At 50.8% G+C, this 21,295-nt stretch overlaps 1 long non-coding RNA gene across 3 annotated transcripts; it reads right to left on the reverse strand.

The window, feature by feature from the left end:
- Positions 1-923: 923 nt before the first annotated feature.
- LOC125400743 (uncharacterized) lies at positions 924-20,333 on the reverse strand. 3 transcript variants are annotated; one of them, XR_014999415.2, is made up of 7 exons: positions 19,322-20,327; positions 9,292-9,429; positions 7,816-7,955; positions 6,263-6,385; positions 3,705-3,784; positions 3,061-3,587; positions 924-2,502 (listed from the first exon to the last, which is right to left on the reverse strand). It is a non-coding gene; the product is annotated as an uncharacterized LOC125400743 (long non-coding RNA). The 3 variants fall into 3 exon arrangements; XR_015736283.1 differs by having other exon boundaries at positions 3,061-3,784; positions 19,322-20,333; XR_007232079.3 differs by lacking the exons at positions 3,061-3,587; positions 3,705-3,784 and having other exon boundaries at positions 19,322-20,301.
- Between the last annotated feature and the right edge of the window lie 962 nt (positions 20,334-21,295).

The following is a 21,295-nucleotide window of genomic DNA, read 5'->3' on the forward strand; positions in this document are numbered from 1 at the left end:
TGGCACTTGACAGTCCCACCTCCGGCAGGCAGGCTGCTTTCCTCCAGCGGCCATCAAAGTCCAGGGACCTCCATGGGTTTCCCAGGTTCCTCTGGTCAACTCTACTTGCTGGCTCCCAGGTCTCAGGACCCAACACAGAGCTCTGTGGGATGTTGTATCTAGACCTACGTAGGATTTAAGCCTCAATGCTCAGCTCCACATTGCCCTTTACAGACACCCTCTAGCAAGCAATTTACTCCTTTGGGGGTAAAGCCAGGCATTTGATTAGCACTGGGAGCAGCAGGGTCAGGTGGTGTATCTCTGGACACATGCTGTGTATGCAGATAGAGCCTTTCAGAGTCAGTCCACTCCTGAAGGCAGGCTGTCCCCAGCAGGGCACCTCCATTGGGCTAAAGCGGGGAAGGGTACCTACTCCTAATCAACACAGCCCACAAAGCCCCCCTCCTCGAAGCAGGTCCTCCCAGAGGAAAATCAGGAGCCACACTTGACTTACCCACTCTAGGATATTGTCTCTGATTTCCTTGCTCTGTCTCCTGCATAGGTGGGACTGAAAAATGATGTTCAACTAAGCAAGAACCAGAAAAGCTAAGCCTGGAACACAGTGGGCTTCAGGTTAATAGTAGCAGCAATGGTGGTGACACAGGATTACTAGGCTGCAGCAATGCCATTGGCCAGAGGCCACCAGTACTGTTCAGATACTTTTCCTTGATACATCACCACCTTGTCCTGAAGTGCCTACCCTTTACTGACTGAGAGAAGTTAAGCCTACTTAACTTCTACTACTACCCTTTCGTTTTCAATGGAAGCATTTCAGAAACACAGCGACCAAACAAACACAAACATACAGGAAGAAACCCCTCCCCTTTCCCAGAGGTTTGCCGTCCAGTGCCTATGTTCAGGAGCTATCCAGACACAGACATAGCTTATGGCTGATATATTTTATTTGATTCAGGCCTCTTGTGTACTGTCTGTATCTTACCACCGAGCTTCACATAACTCAGACTCCATGACAGACTTTTAAATGTATACAAACAAGAACATACTTGATTGTTCTGTAATATATTATTATTTATTTATTATTTGTCTGAATAGATTATATCCACTTAAGTTTATCAGTCAGCCTTGGATATCACTGGTGTGCAGAGATTGCCACACTTTTACGGCTCTGTAGCATTCCACAGTAGTAAATGACACAGTAGTTGAACCGCAGTTCCTTGTCCATGCTTCTTAGCAAACCTTCCCAATGTATCTGGAGAAAATTCCTAGTCATAAAATTAGTAACCAAGTAAATGCACCTTTTACATGTTGACATTGTGACATTTCAGAAAATACTGTACAGTTTCTAGTCCCCAAACAACTGCACAAAAATATCTAGCCAGTGGGATAGAGGCGCCCACTGAGGGGCCCACTGAGAATAGCACTTCGCTGGCCTGTTGTGTAGGGCAGCACCTAGTGGCCTGCTCCTGTCTAGGCTTGTGCAAGCTGGGGGCCCAAGGGTGCCCTGAGTCACAGCAGAGTTGGATCTGTAGGGGCACTGGGAGTGGAGGGCAGGCGAATGTGGCTGGGGTCCCGCCTGAATGGTTTCTTGAAGCCATTGTCTCTGTCCCGCCCGGTGTCCTTAACAGGAGTTGATTCAGGATTTGTGTGGAGGGGGCCATGCAGGAGGGGGTGTGCAGTCCTCACCACAGGCACCCAGGAATGTGTCACAGGAGGGAGAGAAAGAGGAAGGGGGGAACCCATGCCTGGGAGAGACAGGACGTCAAGAACCCCTGACTAATGAATAGCGAGTGTGCCCTTGAACCTCACTGGGCTTCACCGTTCTCAGGCACAGAACAAGAGCCGAGACACAGCTGAGCCCAGCTGCACAGGATGGCGGTGGTTCATCTCAGACACTTTGACAGGCTGAGCCTTTTCCCTGCATAGCTCCGATCTGCCTCCCAGCTCCCCTGGCAACAGCATAGCAGCATGGCTCCTGGTTCCAGGCCCTGCCTGCTGTGAGCAGAAGGAGGGAGGAAAAGGAGCACCAAGGGGAGGACAGCTGGGGAGAGGCATCTTTAACTCCTGGGAGGCTGGAGTCCCTTCCCTGGCTGCTTCCCAGTGTGCTGCCTAGTTCTCCAGGGTGGAAATGCCGTGGTGAAGTTTCCGTTTCCCAAGTGGCTGGACAGAGTGTCCCACAGCACGGCAGACCCAGAACAGTCCTGAAAGGTGTGGCATGGGCAGGCGTGGAGGAGTTGCCACGTCAACGACAGAGGCACTCTAGGAGGGCTGTGGGGCACTTTCCCCGGTCTCCTGCCGAGTCCCTGGTGGCTGGGTTGCACCCTGTGCAGTGGCCTCAGGGTGGTGACAGGGTGGTGACGTTGCATTTTCTTTCCTGCTCCATTCTTCTGTTTCTGAAGCAGCTTGGCTCTGTATTCGTCCTGTGACCCTAGCAGGAGTTGCGACTTCTCTCTTTCCAAAAGAGCTGAACAGAGCCTGACCCATCACTTCCTTTCGCCGGACGCTCTAAAAACAAGAGGAACAGTCTGTGAGCAGGTGGCACTCGGGGAGGCAGGTGCCCTCTGAATTCCATTCAGGTATTATGAGGGCTGGGAAGGGGAAAATGGGGAGGAGAGAGGCTCCCCCTAGGTCATCTCAGGACTCCCTAGCAGGGAAGTCCTGAAGCTGAAGAAGGACTCATTTATATATCTCACGTAATGTGTGTGAAAGGCATGGTTACTATTATTGTTATATTTTGAGTCTAAGGATACATCCCAAAGTCTTGAGGATGCTTGGAAAGCTCTTTACCACTGAGGCGTATCCCCTCCCTACCCCCTTTCCCATTTTATAAACATGGAAACAGTTCTCGGTGAAGCTATGCACTGGCCCAGGGTCACCCTGGCCATACAGGGATATTGGTTTCACGCCTTCTAAACTTCACAGCCAGACTTGTTTTAGATGTGCCTGTAGCGGAGCCACCTGGCTGGGGAAGTCAGGGATAGAAACCAGACATCAAGAAAAAGTGGTGCCTTTGTGGAATCCAAGAGACTCTGGCCCAGGAAAGGCCCCAAATATATGACAAACCTTCCCGAAACCACCAGGGCGCTGTTTAGAACATTCGGAACCAGAGGAGAAGACAGAGCATCCAGACTCTGGCTGGAAGCATGCCTAGCCAAAACCCACGGTCTGGCCCAGGCCTCTGCTCTGCTTTCCAGAACAGTGTCGAAGGTCAGCGCTGAGACAAGCTTCCGGGTTCTCTGTCTCTTTGGCTGGTTGTTTCTTCTTAGGCTTTGGGTAGAGGAATCAACCTGTGGCCCAGGACAGCTTGAAGGAGAAAAAGCTGACTTTTCTGAAAGTCAGGAAGAGGGGGTAGGCTGACTTGTAGGTAACAAAGCAGAAAAAAAAAGAATTCCCAAATTATAAAAGGTAGGGGCTAAGTGGCTGCAGACATCGTCGTATCCAGTGTTCCTTTTCCAGGTCCGGAGAGGGAAGAAGCTTGCCTTGTGTCCTAAGCATCCTAGTGGGCTGGAGGACTGAGGACCCTCTGACCTCTGAGTGGATCTTCCTGTGACCTTGTTTTTTTTTTTTTTTTTACTAGGCCACCTCAGACCCTGAAAGGGAAGGATTTCAGTAAGGAGAAAACCCCAGTAGAAACCACTACTGTCAAGGTGCATATGTCAAAGGTAGGGGATTGTCTCCAAAATCCTGGGACTGAAGACTTATGCTACCTTAAGACCAGAAGCTTTCTTCAGTAATATAACATAGCTCCATCCATCTCCAGCATCACACTCTCAGGCAGCAGGAGCCACTAATGTTCCCTCGAGAAAGAAGCAGAGCATAAGGAGGTGAGTCAGAGTGAGGACAGGCTCCTACTACAGAGCTTCTGAAAATGGCAGTGAGAGACACAGGTGAAGCTCATCCCCATGGAGAGGGGCTGGGGTAGGTTTTCACCAGTGCCAGCCTGCCGCTCAGATCAGATGGGGTATGCCCCAAGGAAGGCAGATCCAACCTGGAGAGAGCAAAGGAGATCCCAGGATCATGCATCCTGCTATCTTGTCAGGGAGTGCCCTGAGGGAGGCTGTGAGCTTGCAGATGAACAGATACCTATGTGATGGAGCAGAGAGACAAAAAGACAATGGATTGATTTGGGTCCAGCTGTGCCCTCTTTCATGGGCTGCTGGTTCAGGCAAGTTGCCATACTGGTACCAAGGCCAGTTGGTAGTTAATACTCCGAATATTGCCAGTGTCCCTCCCCCAAACACAGCCATATTGGGTGACCTTGAAAACTTCAGCTCATTCCTCTCTGTCACATAGTTACGGAGAAGAGCAGGTGTGCCTGCTAGAGTCACCACAGCTCCACAGGTAGCAGCTAGTCCAACACTACAGATGAGGCTTTCGAACTCCCAGGACATTCAGGAACCTAAATGCCCATGAATCCAGGGCTGAGTGTCTGCCTCTTCTGTCCCTTTTCTGTCCCTCTGTCCTTTCTCTCCAGCCAGGAATTTGCCTACCTCCTGGTGGCCACATGGCCCCAGAACGACCTGAGCCTGCATTCACATCCTGACTTCACTTTATAAACTATCTGGGTTTCCTCGGAGCCACTCATACTAATATGGAAGGCATCCTGTCTAGCATAGCCACTCATCTGTAGAACACATCTATCCCCCTGGCCAGCTCTGATAGTATTTTCCTGACTGACCAGGGGAATGACGACCTGTAACAAACAGATACCACTTGTAATTGAGATTGGCAGCTGGAAGATCTAGGAGCTAGGGTACCGTTAAGGGCAGCTACGGAAAAATAAAGGCCTGGTCACATAGAAAGAACTAGAAAGCACTAATCTTGGGAAGTTTCCTTCTCAGGAACAAAGAACAAGGTGAAGCCTTACAGCAGGCAAGGCAAGGGCTGTGTCCTAGCTATCGCCGGGTTCCACCCATCCTGGGTCCAGCCCAGCCAAGGCTGCTGCCTCCAGAGGGGGAGCTGCGCTTGGAATGTGATTCCCCAGCTTTGCCATGACACTTGGTGATGCTCCATCAGCAGAGTGTGACTCCTAAGATCCCTTGTCACCTCCTAAAGCCTCTGCCAGCCCGTCCTCCCAGCACCACACTGATCACCAGATTAAGAAGCTCAGATACAGCTGAGGCAGCAGCTGAGGCAGCTAAGAGAGGAATGGGGCAGGAAGGGCAGTGGGCAACTCCCCCAAGGCCCCCGCCATCTTTTCTCCTCCCACCCCTACTGCAGACAGTTGGCTCACTGTGTCTGGCTTCTGTGTTCTTCCTCACTAAGCTTGGGCTACTCCATCAGACTCCCAGCTTGAGTGAGAAACAGCTGAGGGAGGAAGGTATATTGAGATGGAGGGAGGTGGGAAGCAGGAAACTAGCTAAAGGAGGAAAAAAGCCTAGGCTCACCTGTTGTCCTGCAAGGTCATCTGAGGTCAACCACAAAGCTCCCTGTGGGTCTCTGACCAGCTGCCTGCTTTAGAGCAGGGTACCTCCCACCATGACTGAGGACAGAAGGTTGGCAAAAAAGGAACAAGAGAGGGGACCAACCAGGCATTCACATATTTTCCCAAAGACCTTAGGATTTCTGCATATGAAGACACCCCAACTTATTTAACACACAGTAGTCGGGAGTGGGGGTACAGGCCTTTAATCCCAGCCCTCAGAAGAAGCAGAAGGATCTCTGTAAATTCAAGGTCAGCCTGGAGTACATAGGAAATTCCAGGACATCCAGGACTACACAGAGATCTTATCTAAAATTTGAACACACACACACACACACACACACACACACACACACACACACAGAGAGAGAGAGAGAGAGAGAGAGAGAGAGAGAGAGAGAGAGAGAGAACAGACAGACAGACACACAGAGTTCCTTTCTGTCTATAAAGAATGTCATAGGCTTGGTTCATCTGTGATTGAAAACTAATCCAAAACCGAAAGGAGCAGGGTGTTTGGACTGACGAGTCCTATGCTTAGACATTCAGTCACCCAAATGCTGGGTCACAAGGGGGAAGACTTGTGTGGACAAGGGAAGAGTTTGGCAAAGAGCTCAGAGTTAGATGCCCATGAACGAGAGGAGCAAGGCTGCATACTTGCCCTCACTTCCTGGGGCTCCTGTGGGGTTCCAGAGGGGTAGACACTCTGAAGACATGACCTGGGAAGTTGCTAGGAGGCCTGGCTGAGCTTAGCCCAGCAGGTGTCCAGCCTTTCTGCCCCGTGCCCTGGCCAAGGACCTGCAGGGGCCCCAGCCAGCAGTTGCTCTCCATCGGGATTCTCCTAACCTGGGCTGGGTTGGAGTGGCTTTCCACCACTGCAGCATACAGGCCAGAGGAAGAGCAGGCTTGGCAGGGGGCTCTAGGAGGACCCGAGGAGACAGGCTCTGCTGATTCCTCATCTTCCATCACCTGCCCAGAAAACACAAAGCCCCACTTGAGTGTATGCAGTGACCGACTCTGTCCTTCCATAGTCCTCCCGCCCTCCACTGGTCTCACCCTTGTCATTGTGCTGAATGAACACAAGCTGAGCTGATCACCAACAGCAAAGACATCCTCGGCTAGGAGGAGAACAAGAGTTCCTGAAGCTCAGCCCCATCATTTGGCTACTGAGATTAAGGGGCAGAGGGACTTGCGCTGTCCAAGGTCACACAGTGAGCCAGTGGCAAGGCCATGACTGCACACTGTCCACCACCCTACTACAAGAGCTGAAAAGGAAGCTTCTTCACTATATCCTAAACAAGATCCTGACCTGCTATGGACGGCAGGGGTCTGGGGACAGAGGAGGCCGTAATGCGATAAGCCGACTGGCCATCTGGCTCTGGGACAGAAGAGAGCCCAGACTGGTCGCTTCTGCTGCCTGGTCCCAAGGGGCCCTGTGTCGCAAGAGACAGACTGCCAGATGGACAGGCAGTAGCCTGGGTCTGGGTAGAAGCCAATGAGTTAGTTCCCTGTAGTTAGAACTGACCAACTTTCAGCAGCAGGGCAAGTAGTGGAGGGGGCACAGAGAGCAAAGCCAGGCTCCCCACAGGGCAAAGAACAGCAGGACAGGGAAGCTGGGAATCCCCATCCAGAATCTGAGCCTAGCTCCCCAGGTAGGCCCAGCCCAGCCCTGCCAAGCTCAACTTCCCAGCTTCCAGCCCACTGGCCAGTCACAAACAGGGCCCCCTCCTGGGGGAGGAGGAAGGCAAACACAGCTCCCCTGGCACCTTCTCAGACATGCATGCAAAACTAATTAACATGGGGAGACATGCGAGCAGCCGGCCAGCTCCACACCCTTGAGTCCATGCAGACAAGGCGAGCCCTTGTCCAGGGGACCTGCACAAAGCTTTGTTGCTAATTTAGGCATCTGTCTCTGTCTGGTCTGGTCCTCCTGCCTGCACTGGGGTTTTTCCCAGCCCCTCGGACAATGCTGGGAACAGGCCCGCAGATCCCTTATTCAAATCACACCCGGGACAATGAGCTCATTGTGCAGGCCACAGAAAGGGGGATGCTGGGGGGGGTGGGAGTGTGTAAGGGGCATCAGGGAGTGGAGAAGGGTGGGGGTGTGTGTGAAGAAAATAGGAAGCCAGTAAAGTGTTTACTAACATAGCCCCTGCAGCTGCCTTGGGCCCCTTGCCCCTCCCTTGCTTGGCTGGGATCTGGGAGTCTTGGGACTACGAGGTGGGAGCCCCAGAGCGGATGAAGGGCCTTGTGTCTATGGTATAGCAGCTAGATCCTATGCTCACTCAGGCCTTCATCTTGGTGGCTTCTTCCTTCAACAGTTCTCAGCTATCTCTGCACGTGCAGGGGGCGGGCATAACTTTTTAACAGAATGGTTTGGAGGTTCTTTTCTCTCTTACCTCAGGGTTAGCAGAGTAATGTGCAGACTCACGACAGAGGAGTCAAGGCTGGGGAAGGAGGCGCTGGCGGCTGTGCAGGGTGGGACGAGCTGTCTCGGCCATTGTCTTCAGGCAACATTTCATTTTCTCCTCCTTCCCATCTAATAAATTAGAGAGTAGATGGTAAACTGCGAAGTGACAGGCTCCCCATGGACAGGGAGGGCGGGAAGGCAACTCTGTGTGCTCTTGGCAGATGGGGCTTCCCCAGCCAGGCCACTGCTCAGGCCATACCTGGCCAGACACTTGAATGCAGCCCCCATCCAATGAACAGCATGACAAAAGCTCTGTATCTATATATGTGCAAGTACATATATACCAGCATCCTGATGTCCCCGAGGGGAAAGCTGAGGCTTGGAAATGTCTTCCTTTACCAACACCGCCCCCAGCTCCCTGTCACACTGAGCACGCCTAGACAGGCCGACATAAATAGACACACACGGCCTGACACTGACACGGAGATACAAAAAGAAACACACACACCCAGAGGCGGCCACAGACACACACTGACAGTGATGTACTGAAGACTGGATGGCACCCCCGCCGCTGGGGTGGCCAAGAGGTTGTGGTGTAGCTGCGAGGCAGCACCCCAGCACCCTGCTTCCTCTACTGCACCGCAGCCTCCCATGATGGAGAAGTAAAACACCATCTCACCATCCGATGGAAGCAAAGGGCTCTGAATCAGAGTTCCGTAACTGGTCCAGTCCTCAGTCAGGGCTGGCGAGGCTATCGCAGAGGCTTTCCTTCTTTTATTAATGGTGAAGGAAAGGATAACCAAAGCCATTTTGTCTTTTCCTTTACTTCTTTTGTTTGCTTTCTGAGGCAGGAGCTCAGGTAGCCCTGGATGACCTTGAACTTCTTATCTCCCTGCGCCCTCCTCCCAAGTACTAGGGTTAAAGGCCTGCATCACCACATCTGGGCTTCAAAAGTCATTTTGATTGTCCTGTATCTCAAGACAACATATCCTGACATCGGAGCAAAGTGGAGCTTTGCTGGGATAGTTTTTCTTTCAGCACAATCTCAGGCTCCAGTTTCTTGCTGTTAAAATAGTTTTGAAGGGGTGTCGTAGGATGAGAGGAACACAAATGGTTAATATGTACCATCTCATAAAGGAACCATATCAACAGTTGACTGGTCTTGATTTAACAGTAAAGAAACTTGATATGGATCAACCTAGCAAGCAACTAGGCCCACAAGAAGGGAACATTCCATCTGCTTATACTGTACTATATTTTGAGACAGGGCCTCATTAGTTTTTCAAACTGACATTGAATCCTGGGCTCAAGCATTCTTCCTGCCTCAGCCTCCTGAAGAGCCAGGATGGGAAGTGTATGCCCTCACATCTGGCTTCCCTATTTTGGTGTCTTTCTCAGACGAGGCTGTTTTTGTCCCAGCGAAGGAGAAGCAGTAACAACGACAGTGAATGAGAGCGTGTTCTACCTGCACCATCTGTCTGCAGCCACCGAGAGGGGATGGCTGCTGGCGGGGCCCGCGGCATGTGTTGGAAGGGAGCACACCTTTTTAGTCGCCACCAAGCCGTCTTTCTTCTTTTCTCTTCTTCTGACCCTGGAGAATGTCCTGAAAGAGAGACAAGGCCTATGAGGGGGACAGCAGAACAGGAAATGAGACAACTGTGCTCCTCCTTCTTCAGCACAGGGGTCTGTGAACCACTCTACTCTGGAGGAAGTATCTCCCAGCAGCTTCCTTGTGACTGGGAGCTGTCATTCGGCAAGTCTCTGGAGGGGTGACATTTATTCAGTCCACTTTCTCCAGGAAATCTAAGCAAAGGAAGCCACAAGGGAGCCAAGGTCACTCAGTATAAGGAAGACCCACTTGCTAGCAGCTAAACCCCGAAAACCACCTTGCTCTGTTGTCCTGCATACAGAACAAGAGTAGAAGCTCTCTTCCTGGGACAGCATCCTCACAGACCTCTGGACTTCCAGTATGAAAGGGAAAGCAGAGTTTTAGAAAGTGCCCAGTGCTGCCGTCTCACCAGTGGCTAGTCACCTGTCCACAGAAGAATCGATTTCAAGTACACTCACCTGGCACGCCAGCAACAGCTAGACAGTACAGAAGGAAGCAAGAGGTCAGGGCATGTCCTCCTAGTCTTCTTGAGGCCAAACCAAAGATTTAGAAAGAACTCCCAGGTACCAAAAGTGGCATGGACCCTCCAATGTGTTCTGATACTCACCATACAGTATCTAAGAGTTTTATCTTTCACACACACACACACACACACACACACACACACACACACACACACACCAGTAACAAGTCTACCAGAGTAGTAGTAATGAGAAGAAGAAAGCCATTTGTCTTTCCTGTTCTTGGAAGGCAAGGGACAGAAAAAGTCCATAGTCAGGGTTGGAGGGCTGGTTAAGGCTCCATTTGCAGGGCTGGGCCAAAACCCCACTGTGCAGGGAAGGGCGGCCAGGTGCTCACCACTGCTAGTTTACCAATGCAAGCCTAAGTGCCAAGAGCAGCGCTCAGGATCCAGCGTGAGGAGAACCAGGGAGAATTCTGAACCTGGCTCTCCAGGGAAGCTTCTGGTGTCTAAGGAGAAGAAAACATTCATCCATGAATTCTTCCAGGTGTAGCTTATTATTTAATTGTACTTAAGATGTTCCCTACTAGTCTCATACAGAAATCCCAATGAGTTAATGATATTCTGATTCTTTTTTGTTTTGTTTTGTTTTTTGAGACAGGGTTTCTCTGTGCTTTGGAGCCTGTCCTGGAACTAGCTCTTGTAGACCAGGCTGGCCTCGAACTCACAGAGATCTGCCTGTCTCTGCCTCCCAAGTGCTGGGATTAAAGGCATGCGCCACCACTGCCCGGCTGATAATTCTGATTCTTAAGGTCAAAATTGTTTTAAATGGAGAAAGGGAAATTATAGAACTGGTGGGATCCAGAGAACTGAAGTCTGGCGGAAGCTAAGTGAGAGCTGACAGCCACCATGGGCAAAGTATGAAATGGCCTCTGACTTTGCTCTTGCAGATTCTTGAGTGGAGGGGGCAAGGGGAGGCAAGAAGCCACCAAATGATGGTAACTGTCACATCCTATGCCTGCTAACTCAGCACTCCCTCCCCTCAGCCTGACTTTCCTGTTGTGGATAGATATGTAAAGTTCCATATTACAAGAGCTAAAGGGCTGGATAGAGGACTGTGGTTTCCTCCTCTATGTCCCTAAGGCTTTACTTGACACATAATGTACGTCAATAAATGTTGAATGAATAAATGATAGTGGTAGAAAAAATACTGTGGCATGGGAAGATGTCCAGTTTCTGGACTCCACAATTTCCTCGCAAACTTGGAAATGGCTCCATGAGCTCCCAGGCCCAAGCCAAGTGCTACAGGCTGACAGGCACAGAGTGGGCACGCCTGCTCAGCTCCAGCTGGCCTAGGTGGCACAGGGCCTGACAGCCTCCATCCTTCCCACCTTGTACCCATGGTGACCAGGCCAGTCCCTTTAGTTGGCTTCCTGCCTGTTATTCTCGGCTTCTACCATCTGACCTGATGCTCCATTCCAAATTTCATGCCCTGTCCATCAGGATACTTGCGGCTTCTCTGAACCTCTGGTCAGAGAATACTCTCCTGTAGCATGGATGCCCTCTCCTGTCCTCTTGGTGGCCTAAAAGACATGTTTGGGCACAGGAAGCCTTCTCTGATACCTCTATCTCCAGACAAATTCCTCTTTTCTTAATGCCTGGACCCAAGTTAGACCATATTCCCCGGATAAAACCCTGCTAAGGCTTTTCAAGCTCTTCCCTCTGACCCAGAGGTCAGGGAGCACGTCAGGGTTCTCGCTAGACTGTGGAGCTTACGCACGACCAGGAAACACAATGATGTAGGGCAGTGTGAACTGACTGGGAGCAGAGCTTGGCCCCTTGCTTGCTGTCTTCCAGGGATTTTATTCACGACAAATGTGTGACCGACATCAAGATATGGACATCAAGGGATACACACTAGTATTTTTTTCTCTAAATATCTCTATTTCTCTCTCCTCTTTTCACTTTCCTTCCTCTCCTGTCTCAGACGCGGGGATTGAACTTAGGCCCTGGTATTTCTTGAGTGTTATTCTGCAGGTGGAACAGTAGTCCACAAAGAGGAAACCTGGCTCACTCATGGTTTCTGAACTAGATCAGAAAGGCCCCAGAACCTGAACTCTGTAAGCTTTGCGGTTTCTGCCTCACTGCTGTGCTCCAACAGCATCAGGGAGAATCTGCAGCAGTTGAAGAGGCTGACGAGATGGGTTAGGGAGGCTGCCAAGCCTGATGACCCGAGTTTCATCACCAGGCTCACACAGTAGAGAGAACTAGCTCCTCATATTGTCCTCTGATCTACACACACACACACACACACACACACACACACACACACTATACAGATAGACATACATATATGTTAATATGTATTTAAATGCAATGGCATACAAGAAACTGCAGACTCATAAGGACGGGTATACTAGAGACCTCCTCCCCTTCCCTTTACTGTCCCAAGGCCCTTAATAAGTAATACTCTCAGAGGTGATGGTCCTAACGAGCAAGTTCCTGTGCTGCCAAACTGGCAGACAAAAGGGAGTCTTGACATTCTTTGCTTAAGGAAACAAGAGCGAGGGCTGGAGAGATATGGCTTAGCAGTTTGGAGTGCTTCAAGCTCTTCCAGAGGACTAAGCATACATTTGCACACTCTTGTTAGGCAGCTTACCAATCTGTAATTCCATTTCCAGGGGACCTGAAGCCCTCTTCTGGGCTCTGCAGCTATCCGTACACACAGAGCATACATACACACATCATATCACAACATACACCTTAGAAAACAAGACTGGAAAGAGGACACAGACCCTACCCCTCTCCCATATGCTTGTGTGTCACTTCTAGGAGCAGAAACAAAATCCACCCACATTCACCCTAAGCAGTCAATCTCTTGCAATTGTGGGAGCTGGTGGAGTTGGGTCACCCTGACTTTATTCATTCATTCATTCATTCATTCATTCATTCATTTATTTTTAACTTATTTATTTAAGTTACTTATTTGTGACAGGGTTTCTGTGTAGCTCTGGCTGTCCTGATTGATTGATTGATTGACTGATTGGAGACAGGGTTTCTTTGTGTAGTCCTAATCTATCAATCCATCCATCCATCCATCTATCTATCTATCTATCTATCTATCTATCTATCTATCTATCTATTTATCTATCTATCTGAAGCAGGCTTTCTCTGGCTGTCCTGGAACCACCCTGATTTTTATAAAGTGAAGCACAGCAAGGCTTTGGCTGACAGACAATATCAAGACAAGCCAGGACCCAAGGAGATGTTTTCCACCTCTCTGATTCCTTACTGGGGTTCCTGGGGACCTGGTTCTGAACTTTCCCATCTGCTTATTCAGCTGTGTTGCCTACCTGAAGAAGGAGATGCTGCAGAGATATCCTCTAGCAACCCAAAGAACCCCATGCTGCTTCCTGAGACCCAGCTGATCCCTTGGGAAACAAGGACCTCATGACAACCGAGTCAGGCTTCTAAGAAGTACAGCTTCTGAGACATACCTCATGCCACCCCATATGATATTTGGCTAAGAAAAGAAGAGTGGACTCTGGATTATATTGACTCTGAACCAGGCCTCAAAGACCCAGTGTGCCAAGATTAGCACAGAAGCTGGCACAGTACAAGCACCTGGTGGATGCTCTGTACCACCATCACTATGACTCACCAGGATTTCCATCCCCCATCTCTCAAACGCCAATGAGAAGTCACTTTTCTGCCACCCCCAGAGTACGGAGGCTGGCAGGCCCTTAACCCAGTAGAAACTGAAGATTCTGAAAGGGGCCAGAGCTGGTGGCAAGGCTGGCCCACAGCCTGGGGTCTTCCAAGGTGAGAAGGCTGAGCAGCCCTCTACCCTCTGACAGCAGGATGAGCCCAGCACCTCTGGAGACCAGAGGCCTGGCAGGGAGCCAAAGTAGGAGCCTCTCCAAGAAAATGCTGGCTTTGAGCCAAGGAGCATCCCAGAAGCTGGGGCTTGCTAATCGGTTGAGCAGAGGAGGGGCACTCAGGAGATGGGCAGCCCCAGCCATGTTCCAACGAAAAGAACCTAGCCAAAAGGGAGTTTGATGTGAACCTGGGACACACAGCTGTCTTCCCTTGTTTAGTGGTTTCTCTGTGTTTGGGAGAATATGAAGTCACCAGTGGGGGGTGTGGGTCCTACTTTTGGAACAATGATCCTGTCAGCTCCAGTTCTGCCCACACAAACCCACTAGGGTACTGCTGACCTAAAATTTTTTTATCTATAGGTTCTTTCAGGGCTACTCTTACCTTAAATGCTGAAGAATACAATGTCGCCCGTAGACTCAGGCCACAACTTCCACCTCCAAGGACTGAGGGGGTAAACCCCACCTAATGGGCTCTTCTAGGCTGTCCTAAAAGCCCCCTCAGGCCCGAGACTCTCTACCTGGCTTTTCCTGCACTCTATGCATAGACCTCTGTGATTAGACTTCTCTTGGATGAGAGCAGAACAATCAGTTCAAGTGTCAGGTCTGTAAGGGGGCTCCATCCCCTGGCTTAGATCAGCCATTTCCAGCAGAACTGTAAGGGGGAGCTCCCTATGTAATCTTAAATTCTAGAAGCCTCAGTCCAAAGACAGAAGAAACAGGTCATTTTAATTATATATTTTATTTAGTCCAGTATTATTTAAATGTGTCATACCACCCAAAGCACCCACACTTATGAGATCAACCATTCATGTCTATTGGGTATCACAGTGGACAGAACAGTACAGCTCGGCTCCAGCAGCAGGTCCCCATGTTCAGATAAGGATATGGCCAAGGTATCTATGATGGAGAGGACACCAAGGTAGAAGGGAAAGCCCCAGACTCCATCCTCACAGCTGGGCCTACTAGCCTTCCCTTTCAGCTTCCAGATGCATAGCCATGGACTATTAGGGAGAGGACGGCATGGTCAGTCAAGTTCAGGGACACTGCAACACCAACCTATTTGAAATAGAGACAACTCAGAAAGGAGTAGAAATGGGTACATTTGACGTTACAAGGCTGGGGAGGAAAGATAGCAGAAGGGAACTGGAGGGGGCCTCTGGGAGACCTCTGTGTCAGACCCCTCTGTTGGTGCCTTCCTGCTCAGGGCCACCTGGCTCCCATGGTGTGTCAATACCCATGCTCCAGCACAGGGGCTGGTGAATTTTCCACCACGTCTCCCTGGAAGAACTACCCACAAAAGCTCCTCTCTGCTTTAGAAGGCGAGAACAAGTCGTGCATTTACCCACTGCCTCTAGTCTCCTTACTCTGAGTCGCCATGCCAACACACAGTCATAATTACCAAGGAACGCGTCAATAGTGGCAGCATTGACAAAGACACTATATCAGGGCTTGTGAGCTAAGCAAGGTCAGGCTCTTCACAGCTCCCCAGCTTCCTGCCCACTTCCTTTATTCCACTCAGATCCATCTCTTTCCTTCATTCTTCCTCTCCTACCCAGATGGTCTGATTTTATTTTCTCTGCAGAGAAAGGAACTACAGCTCAGTGTATAAAACACTTTTATAGCAATTAGGAGACAGGTTCTCCTTTGAGTTCTGGTTTTAACTTGTGGGAAAAAGTCACTTTAACATCCAGGCCTCAGGGTTTTTTTTTGTTTTTTTTTTTTTTTTTTTCCTTCTGCGAATGGGGAGAAGGTTTCTGGACACTGCCTATTCAATAAGGGGTTGCCTGCATTTAGTTCTCCTTCTAAACTCAGAGACGGGTTGTCATGTAGTCATCTCTGAAGTCGTCTTTATGATCAACAACAGAGGTACCAGAAGCTCAAGGAAACAAAAGGAGGTTCAGATCAGAGAGGGAGTTAGTTCTAATGTCTGGGAACAGCAGGGCCTGTATCTCCCCCCAGGAAGAGCGAAAAATCTCAGAAAAGGAGCCAGGAGCAGCTGAATGGTGGCCTCTATCAGATTATGAAAAGATGAGTAGGACGGATGAGAACTATCAGGCTAAATGACAAGCATCCCAAGGCCCCCAGTGAGAAGCAGGACATGCACCCATTTTAAATGAGAGGTCAGAGAAAGAAGGCAGACAGTCATCGCTGGAGCCCCACACAAGAGCGCCCCGATTTCAGGACACCCAGTGCACCAACATCTGAACTTACAAAGGAGATAAATTGGAGGCTGATGATTAGCATCACAAAATGATTATTCCCTTTGTAAAAGGCTTCACTGCAGGACTGCTTTAAATAGTGCATTTAAACCATGATCTGATTTGCTAAATTCGATTTATACACATCTACTGCCTAAGCTGGCGTGCGGCTGTATTTACATGTCTTCCCTTGGCACAGAGCAGAGGAGAAGCTAGCCATTATTTGGGGCCTTTAATCCTTGTAGACAGTAACTAATCTGGGGAGCTGAACCCTGTTTTTCCTCTGCAGCTGGGGCTTTCGCTGCACACTGGCCCCAGTTCTGCTGCTTTGCCCAGTTAGGACTAGGACCGGATCTGTGGGAGCCTTTCTGAAAAGAGGGACTCCCTATTAGGAAGCACAGCCCTCCCCACAATCAGGAGTGACACTTTTCGGGTACAGATTTCCGGGTTACTAAACTATTCTGTTCCTACAGTCATCAAGCCGAGGATTCAAATCCCACCTTTTGGGGGCCACTGGCATTTACTAACCTGAGCCACAGCTAGACCAGTGAGTGTACTTATCCCCAGGAACCAAACCTGGGAAGAGATGGGAGAGAAGCTGATTCTCCACTAAAGAAGACGGAAGATCTCCTGGTACAATTGGGGTGGGAGGGGGACAACAGGACTGGGACTCAGACACACACCTTCCTTGCTTCACCTAGAGGAATGTGAAGGCTTCACTGACAAGGCCCCTGAAAGACAAATGACCCTTTCCTGTGAGGACCAGTACTGTGATAGTGTGTCCAGAAGTCAGGTCACATCCTAGAGGGGAAATCCACTCCCCAGCTCACACCGTTTGCTGGGGTGGCGCTGGTGGTTATGGTTATATTACTAGGTACAGGAACTCCACACTGATAAAAGTGCCCCCCCTCAAGTCAGGGCTTCCGAACCCAGCACTAGGTTTAGCATTAGTTCTTATTTACCACCCGCTTACAGATTCCTACCATGAGAAGTCCAGCTTGGCACCCGGAACCTGAGAAAAGAACAAGAGACAGCATCCGGGGCAAAAGAGTTTATAGTGAGGATGAGCGGTCCTTAGGCCACAAGTAAAGCATCTCCCTGTTGAAGGCCACTAAAGCCTGGCTTCTGGAGACTGGAGACTGGACGGGGAGTCTGGTCCTTGTTTGGACTGGTCCTAGCCCTTGTTTCACTAACTTAAAGAAAATCAAATTTTGGGGGGGGGGCTCATGTCCCCATCTGTGATATGTGCACTCAACCTACATAATCATCAATAGTCTTTATTAATATTTTTTCTGGTGCTGGATATTGAGCCATAGGCAAGAGCTCACCACTGAGCTACATCCCCAGCCCAGCAATTTTATACAAGCCAGAGATCAGAAAAACGTTTATCTCTGACCCATCCTAACGAGCTTCCTTTTTGAGCAGAGTTACAAAGTCACCATACTCTCTTTGTCTTGGCTGTCAGGATCCTCAGGGCAACCACAGTAGCCAATCGTAAATACTATTTTAGGCCAGGGCTTCAGGGTAGACATTGGGGAGTGTAACAAGAGAGTCCTCAGATGTGAGGTGGGGCTGAGTAAGAAGGGGGCTTGGGTTCAGGAGGGGCTTGATGGTTATTGGAAAGGAGAACAGATAAGATAAATCATTGTGTTTATGTTTACGTACACACACTTGCAGAGACTCAAATTGAGAACCCAGGCTTCAGGTTTAACAGCCCCAGATCATATCCTCTGGAGAAAGCCACTTAAGGGAGTAACACCCGACCTATCTAAGGAGGTCCAAGTTCACGTGAAGCACTTAGGCCTGGCACAAGGCCGAATTCAACAAGCATAAATTGATAACTGAAGTTTCTTGGTGGGTGACCTTATATACAAACACACATGTATATGGCCTGCCTTAGGGCACCCATGGCTTAAGAAAGCAGACTGACTAATGGGATTGATGGAATAGGGGCATAGGAGAAAGAAGAGTTGTGGTTCTTGGGCGGAGGTCTGGAGAGGGCAAGGCCGAAGATGCTGTCCCATGGCTCCCATCCGTCCACCTTTATCCGCAAACTGCCTCAGTCCAGCCTAGGCAGTGAGAATGGGGTCTCTAGGTCACCCTCAACCCCAATCACACTTTCACAAAAGGTCTCACATTGGGGATCTGGACCCTCTTTGCCTCAGGGGTCACACCAGGGCCTGGGATAATGGAGGGGGGCTGCTCACCACCTCCAGCCCAATTTCAAGGAAATGTGGGCACTGGGAAGGAACTCTCCAAGAGCCTGCAGGTTCAAACTACAAAAACAAATAAACAACAACAAAACCCATTGTCAGCTGGGCCTGTTCCTCAGCTTGGTGGAGAAGACGCTTCCCATAATGTCCCTGCAAGGGACCCAGTAGCACCCCACTTTCTCCTGCTGCTTTCTCCTTTGCAGCCCTGAAGATCACTGAGGCTTTGAGGGACAGGGTCCCAGGGCGACGGAAGATGGGTCTGGGCGGGAGTCGAATACTTGGAGTGGCCCAGAGCAGGCAGCCTCCAGAACTCCTGGGCCGGGTGCGCTCCCCGAGCTCGCCGCTTCAGTGGGTCGCCGAGCGACCCGGTTGGCGCGAGAAGGAGCTCGGCGGCCCCCGCGGCGCGGCGACCTACCTCGTGCCCACGCAGCCATCTTGCCGCCGCTTGCTCGCTCTCAAAATGGCCTCCCGGACCCGCGGCGCGGCCCCTCCGGAGCCTCGGTGCAGGCCGAGGGGACCCGGCCCTGCCTCGGCTTCTCCTCCCGGCGGCACCCGGCGTCGGGTGTGCCCTCGCAGGCCGCGCTCCGGGGTCTTCCTCGCCGGGTGTCGCCGCGGACGCCCGGCACTTCCGTAGGCCCGGGGAGACCTGGGACTCGAGGTGTGAGGCCGGCCGGGGAGTCCCCGTCGGCACCGCGGGTGAGCGCACCGGACCAGGCCCTGGGCTCCCGCTGTGCGCCTAGCCTGACCCCCGGGGCGGAGGAGAAGCGGCCGCGCCTTTTCCCAGCCGAGGTTGGCTTCGGCCAGACGGGTCTAAGAAGCCACTTCGGAGGCCAGAATCCTTCTAGCACCCGGTGCGCTCAGCCTGCTAGCGCTCCGCGACCTGCTCGGCGGGACCGCGCTGCAGAGCACAAGCGAGCAGGTGTATTTTTAAAGCCGTCGCCCACTTGGGGGATGTGTGAGGGCACGGTGACTTTGGATTCTGGCCTCGAGAGGGAGGTGGGTCGCCTTCCAGGGGACTCGGGCAGAAAGGCAGTCAGTCGCCTTACCAACGGGATCCTGGAATCTTCCAACGTTCCTGGTCGCCTACCCGTTTTGGGGACACTATTGTGTCCTCCTTCCCTGGCTACAGCCACTCACCTCTCCCCTGGCGGTGGCCATGTCCTCCTTCGCGCGGAGAGGCAATGGGTGCCAGCGCAGGAGCCGCAGCGCTCAGGTAGGAAGTGCGGGAAGCTGGAGCACCTGCCGGTGAGCAACTGTAACACAGACAGGAGACGTCGGGCGCCTGCCACCGACTCCTAGAAGGGTGTCCGGTTCATTCGAAGCCTCAGGGTCCCGGGGCAGTGGCCTGGAGGTGGGGGCACAGGCGTCCTCCAGGTCACGACCCCAGCCTGGGGGAAAATGTTGGCTGCTCGGAGCCTTAACCACGTCCACCCAGAAGATGGGCGAGACATCGGACTGGGTATCTGCTATAGAAGGGAGCAGGTTCTGTTGTAGCACCCATGGTTGTCACTCCGGAGGTCCCTTGACCTAAACAGAAAGCCCGAGTTCGACCCAACCAAGGCACAACCTGGCTTTCCTCAGTGTCACAACTAATGAAACTTCGACCCCTGGAGGTTTTCCGGAAGAGCCAGCTCCATGCACAGAGCTAACACGGGCCTTCTGGAGGTGCCGGCTTGGCCTCCAGCCCTAGCCTTCTTTACTAGGGTAGTAAATGCGGGTCTGCTGACTTCAAATGTCTCAAGACCGATGCCTCCCTAGTCATCCAGAATTGATACCCGTGTCTCCCTGATCTCCCATACACGGGGGTGCTCTTTGAGGCCCTTGGGACTCAGCAGATAGGGCACTAGCTGGGGGCTAGTGGGCCCTTTGGTGACGCTCCGAGTATCTATGGGGGCTTTTATTCTGTCTTCAGCAGGGGGAAGTTCTGAATTTCAGACCCAGACATGTGTGCACCCCCTGCCGTTTGAGCTACCATCTGACTACCGCCCACTATGTGCCGGGATTTTATCTGTATGTTTTATGTAAATCCCACATGACCCCTGTAGGTCCAGGTACTATCGTCCCCCATTTCACCCAAAGAGGTGAAGACCACACCTTAAGGATATCCTGAGAGAGAAAGAGTAAACCCTGTGGGGGAAAAAAATCCTATCTCACAGTAGAGCCCCACCCCCAAGCTGCTCAGCCTCTCTAAAATTTAGAATGTGAGTTTTTTTTTTTTTAAACCTGGTGATTCTGAACTTGAACCCTAGAACTTCAGATGAGGAATTAACACCTTCAGGGGCAGAAAAAGCCACACAAGTAAGCCAGTCCTACCTTCCCCATAAGCAGGGGGTTTCTGCAGCCCTTCCAGGCTTCACCCTCCAGTGCAGGTCCAAACTCTTGAGGGAACCTGGAGAAGTTCCACCATGGCCAATAATCCACTCACCATTGACAACGGTATTATTAGCAGGATAACCCAACCAGAATAATATGAGATACATTGATATAAGGGCTTGATATTTTTGCACACACCCTGAGGGATTATAGGAGCTAAAAAAAGAAAAGAAAAAAAAGAACATTCTCAGAAATGCCCCCCTTTTTCCTTCATATTAGACAAGGAGCTCTCCTATTCTGAGAGCTGCTTTTTCTTTAAATGACATGATATGTTTTTTTTTCAATGAAATGTTTATAAGAGGCAAAAATTATATCCATGAGGCCTGAAGTGAAATAAATACATTTTAAAAGTTTTTTTTTAATAGTTGTTTTCAGATAAGTAAGGGCCATAGCTCTTATCCTAGGCTGGCTGAGACAGCAAAGATTGGGCAGTTGTAGGGTGAGGTGAGGTTGGTGGGCAGACTAAGGGGAGTAATAACAAGGGACTGGAGCCACCCTCTCCAGGAGGCAGACAAGAAAAGTCCTTTACAAAACAATCCCAGACAGACCTATAACACTGACCCACCCTGGAGGGTGGCCATGGGTCCCAAACTTCCATCCAACTTTCGCTGAGATCCAACTATACCCTAACAAGGGGGAGAAGGGCTGAGAAACGCCAACCCGTACATTTCTGAAACACACAAAGACTAGGGATTTGTCCTAAGCCAGCCAGAAGCAGTTCTGCTCACAGTACCCCCT

The sequence above is a fragment of the Myodes glareolus genome, chromosome 24 (genome assembly GCF_982192425.1).
Source record: "Myodes glareolus chromosome 24, mMyoGla1.1, whole genome shotgun sequence".
Taxonomy (NCBI): Eukaryota; Metazoa; Chordata; class Mammalia; order Rodentia; family Cricetidae; genus Myodes; species Myodes glareolus.